The sequence below is a fragment of the Halichoerus grypus genome, chromosome 5, assembly GCF_964656455.1.
Source record: "Halichoerus grypus chromosome 5, mHalGry1.hap1.1, whole genome shotgun sequence".
Lineage (NCBI taxonomy): Eukaryota > Metazoa > Chordata > Mammalia > Carnivora > Phocidae > Halichoerus > Halichoerus grypus.
This window is the reverse complement of record NC_135716.1, coordinates 88,615,210-88,620,883: the sequence shown is the minus strand read 5'-3', so window position 1 is coordinate 88,620,883 and position 5,674 is coordinate 88,615,210.

Genomic DNA, 5,674 nt, shown 5'->3' with positions numbered 1-5,674 from the left:
AAACCCCTTCCAGGGAGTCCCCAGTTTCCAGCAACGGGTGAGGCCTGGGACCATTCAGTCCTTTCACAGCATGAAACCCCTCCAAATATAGATGTGCGGAGGCCAGCTTGGTACATGAAACACCTTGCCACCCAACTCTTTGGTTTCTGGAGCTAAGCATCTATAGCGATGAGGCAGGTCACCAGGGGGATGCAGACAAGTCTGGGAACAGTCGCCTGGATCCCCCTGGGGCAGCTTGGAAACTGAAAACCATGGGAATGGGCTTTGGGTGAGCAGAGGTGACCTTGAAACATAGGCGGGCAGCAGGGAACTGTAACCTGCAGACACTTGAGGCTCTGGCCAGGAAAGGGAGGAGCCCAACGCTAGTGTGTTCAAGCTGGAGACCTGATGGGTGAGCTCCTCCCCTTTCCCTCCAGCAGCAAAATTCAGAAAACAACTCTATTGCCAAGGGCAGCTCAGAAAAGGAGTAATGCATGGAATTTTGCTTTGTTAAGTGAGCTGAGACGGAATGAAGATCAGAAAGAAGGGAAGGCAGGCAGTCTGTGATTGGCAGACAAAGAAAGGCCAGCAGCAGCCTGTGACACCCACGGGCATTATCTGATGAAGAGCAAAAACAGGCCCTTCTCCTGGCCCTTACTTATGATCTACGTGGGGAAGGTGTACGTGAAAAGGAGGCCTAGCAGGAGTGGACAGACAGCAAAGCCTGCTGCATCTGACACTGCCCTTTGTCTCTATACCCCTACGGAGAGGAGAGGATGTGAGGCTTATTCCTTTTACTTACTGCAATCCCCAAGAAAGAAAGGAGGTGCCTGATTGGTCCTATACACTTCTCAATCCCAGTTGCACATAAAAGTTGCCTAAGAGGCCTACATAAAATTACAGGTACTTAGACTTCACCCCAGACCAACCAACCAATGTCTGGAACAATTATTTGGTTGCTGTCGGGTTTTTTGTTGTTGTTTAGGGGCAGAGGGAGAGGGAGAGAGAATCTTATGCGGTCTCCACTCCCAGCGTGGTGCCGACCATGGGGCTCGATCTCACCACCCTGAGATCATGACCTGAGCTGAAATCAAGATTTAGACGCTTAACCGACTGAGCCACCCAGGCGCCCCGGGGAGGGGGGGAGGGGGTTTGGAGGGGGAAGGGGTTGTTGGTTTTTAAAGCTCTCCAGGTTAATTCTACTATGTAGTTAAGGTTAAATTAACGAAATCTTGATCTCAAACCAATTCAGCCCAAAGAATGCCAAGTTGACCAGATACATCCTCTCCACCTGGAACACAGAGTCCTGCTCTAACACAAGTTCAGGCTCAGCATCCCTTCGTGGCATAGCCCCAAAGTCCAGGTTCATGGCTATGTCCCCATAGAGCCCCAAATACTTCACATACTTGGTTTAGTAGTCTTCCTAGGGACCAGGAGCTAGACTTGTGGCTGCTTCAAACCCGAATAGTCAGGTTTAGGGAGAAATGTTGCAATCCCAGAATGGAGTGGCTCTTTCCACAACCAGGACCCAGCATTCACTGGTCCTGCCAGGCAGAAAAGGGCTGGCAGACATTCACACAAGGAGGTGGTTGTGATCATTACAAGAAAATAAAGTACTTTTCACGCTTTGTCTTTTCTATTTCTTGGACTTATAAACTGCTTATAAACTGCTGTCTCTTTGTTTCCCCGAGGTTGGGCACAAACCAGTTAAAAAATATTTTAAGTAAAAGGCCAGCCTAGCTGATAAGTTCCATTCAGCATTATCAGTAGCCATTAAGTTACATTTCTGAGAGCTGAGGGAAAGAAAATACTTTGTGATGTGATTCAGGAATACATTTTTTTTAATAGATTAGAGGTGAGACCTAAGACTGCCTCCCTTCCCCAAATTGACTCCCCTGCCCCACTCCCTGCCACCTGCTGTCACAATGTCCCACACATTGGTTCCTACAAGGAATGAAGAAATCGATGCCAGTGGCATAGCATTAACACATTTCCCAACCTCCTAAAGCCACAAGAGTACAGAAGTGCCCCCGCTGAATCACTGGTTAAAAATGGGCAGAGTATGTAGACATCAGCCAGTTCCAGGACGATGTAGGATCCACCTGAACATTCCAACAAAGGAGTCAGCAACCTTTGTCTGTAAAGATCCAGAGAGTAAACATTTTAGGATTGCGGGCCATGAAGCCTCTGTCACAAAGACTCAGCCTTGCTGTTATCGAGCAAAAGCAGACATAGACAATACGTAAGCAAGGCTGTATGCACAGGACTATAATCCAAAACATTTTACTTGCAAAGAGAGGCAGGCTAGATTCAGTAGTTTGCTGACCCCTGTTCTATCAGACAATAAGCTTCCATTTACTGATCTCGGTGATATTTAATGGATGACAAAGAAGAAAGAATGGCATGGAAAAAGACTGATATGGATTTAATGACAAATATTCCATATTGGTTGCTGAACACCAGAACGCTGTCCAAGGAACCATCATTAAATAAAACAACCTGAAAATAAGGCAATTCTCACATATACAAGCACACACTCACACAAAACCTGTTACTTTTAGGATCATTAAATTATTCACTATTTTAACAAACAGCTGTAAAATAACATTACAGTGAAGGAAAATGTGCACAAACTTCAGAAACACAGTTCAGATTGTCTATGAACACAGGTTCTTCATCTGTACTTTTTCACATATGTACAGCCTCTTGATCCTGAAGAAACCACGTGGCTCAAGGGGTTAACTTCTCATCTTCTCTTTCCAACTCAGAGCTCAAGATTGAATCAAGCCATTTAAGCTGACGAAACTGCTCCAGCTTTTGCTAAGGAAAGAGTAGCCTGAACTTGACCAAACTCCCCAGGAAACAAATGATACACTTGCCTCCACCATCATGAATGAGCTGATGGAAGGAATCTTCAAATTAACATTTTTAAGGGTGAACCACAGTTAATGGGGTTTGCTGAAGAAAAACTATTATTCTCGAACTAGAATACAAGAAACAACCTCCTGACTGCATTTAAATTCACTTAATGCAGCTATGTTCCCTGAAGAATTGTAAGAAAAATGGAATCACATTTTAAATGCACCATGAGAGTAGGGGTCTTGGTGGTTGGGCTGTTTTCTTCTGCTGAGGGATTTGCTCATCAAAGGGATACTGAAGTGGTAGCTGACTCTCTTATCCATGGTACTTGAAAGAAGAGAGGTCAATGAAATCCAAACATTTCCACTGCCACCAAATTCTTTTATATTAGCTTCAACCTCATTTCCCTGTTGAATTCTTTCTTGAAAGCTGCCCATACGTTAACATAGCGGATGCAGACGAGACTGTACAACAGAGTACAATGGCAGCAAAAGGCCAAATAACCCATAAAGTGGATAATCAATCCATGAATAATCAAAAGTTGCATGAGATTTCATAGGCACAGACTTGAGAGAACTTAAAACGGCTGGAAGAGGTAGATGTGCATAAAAAAACACACAAAGGAATAAGATTACCTACAAATTGGCTATATTATTTTCAAAGGAGTCCTATACACTTAGTATTCAGAGTAAAGAGTCAGAATAAATAATGGACATATACTTTGTTCATATTACTCAACTAAAAGAAAATAAAGAATTAGTGTCTTGCAAAATTATCTTTTGAAAATCTATTTGCATTTGTAAATAACAATAAACTGATTAAGAGGGCAAGATCAACAGGCATTATACAAGCCCAGAATTCTCAGGATTTTTTTTTTAGAAGGTGTTTTTATAAGAACAAAAACATGCTTCCCTACAGTCCCCGAAGAGGTTCTTTGCTAAAATACAACTGATCAAGTATAAATTACCAGCATTCACAGAAAGTCTGCTAAAACTGTAAAAACAATCTTGCAGTTTTTCTTCTTTTCCTTCAAGTGTGTCCAACAGTTTGTGAAGATGCTTCCATGAAAAGTACAGGGCAACTAACAATCACTGGTGAAGAAAACAGGATTGCTTTCCACAGCTCTAACTTCTAAAGGCGAACCTAGGGGACGGATTTTCAGCATAGGTAACTGGAATCTGTACAAGAGTCATCTAACTACAGCCCCCTACTAGAAACAGAACAAACCTAAGACACCCTAATTATGTGACAAAGACCAGCTTTGTCAACAAGGACATCTTTGGCCCTTCTAGACTAGCCTTAAGTTTTCCACAAAGCGTAAGAATTTTCAGTGTCTTTATTTTATTATATAAATCATGACAGGAAGTCTTTCTAGCAGCTGAGCTGGAGAACACAAAAGGTCAGACCATGCCTATCCCCACGGTCATCAGTCTCTCTTCCGAACAGCCTGCTGTACTATCCCCAGGTCTTCCCTACGACAGGGGTCATAATACTGATCTACCTCACAAAGATGTGAGAAACAACTAACAATCATTAAAAAGCGTAAAGCACTTTACAAATATAAAAGTGCTATTTTGGCATTTATATAACAACCAGAAAACATTCATTGCTTGTGCTATTTGGCAATTTTGCACTTAGACCTCTCCCTGCTTGTGCCTTCCTTGTGTAAAGCCTTGAGCTTTCTGCTGTGCCTCCCTGTGTTGATAAAAGATATTTCTACTCAGACCAAAAGCCCATATCAATACGGATGGAGGTGGCTGTTCAATTATCTCCCCCATTACTACCAAGGGGAAGGGGGGCACTGGATACAGAGTGAAGGCAAATGAGACAAAGAAGCCTTGTACCCCAACATGTGCACATTTGCTCTCCTGGATTTCTCACATAAGGCTAGCAAAACTCTGAGCTAGACGACTTTTGTAGTAGGTCACTGGGGCAACTGTTGCTGATCTGAGATTCACTTCAAACAAGCATCATGCTGACCTGGGAAAGGGAAAGTCACACACAGCTGGGATTGTTTCATTTCCCTGCACAAGTGAGACCTGAAATACCGGGCTCGGCACACACCTAACACCTGACAACCACATAGACCACCCTGACCCAGCATGAAGCTAGACTACTTTAAAGGAAGTAGCAAAGAACCAGGGGCAGGACCAAGATTTCCCAGGTGATCTTAAAGCCAGTTATGAACGAATTCCCAAACCTCGATTTTGTCCTTGAAATCAGAGTGTGTAAGCTTTCCTGCCCAGTTTCCCCTGGATGCCTCAAAATAGCAGCTAACTGTGGCTCAGAGAAAGGAAGGGAAGAATATACAAAATATCCTCTCCTATAGGATCGACAAGGTTCCTCTACTTTTCATGAGACTATAGCTGATGTGGGGGGACAGGGCAAAACAGTGGCTTAACACCTGGTGAGACCAGGATAGAATTATTCATACCCGCCTTTTATTTTACCCTATAACTCTCTCTCTAACCCCACACCCTCTCCCGATTCCCACCGGCCCTCACAGCCCGACCTACTCTATTGCCTGACATCCCGTTCACTCCCCTACTCCCCTAACTCCCCTTCTTCAAGATCCTCAAAGTGCCTGCTCTTCCCCCCCCGCCCCCACTGTGTGTATTTGAAGAAGGCATGGCTCAAGCACATCTCCCAAACATGTCCTCGCTGGGGAGGAGGCAGGCAAAATATGACACCCCAAAAGAACAACGCTGACTCAACCCTCCCCATCAAGACCCCCTAACACCAAAAGACTCCCCGGTCACTCTCGGATTGTCCCTCCCGCCCCTTCCCATTTCTTCCTACGCGGTCTATCCCCAGGACGGCTACTCCCCACATGCTC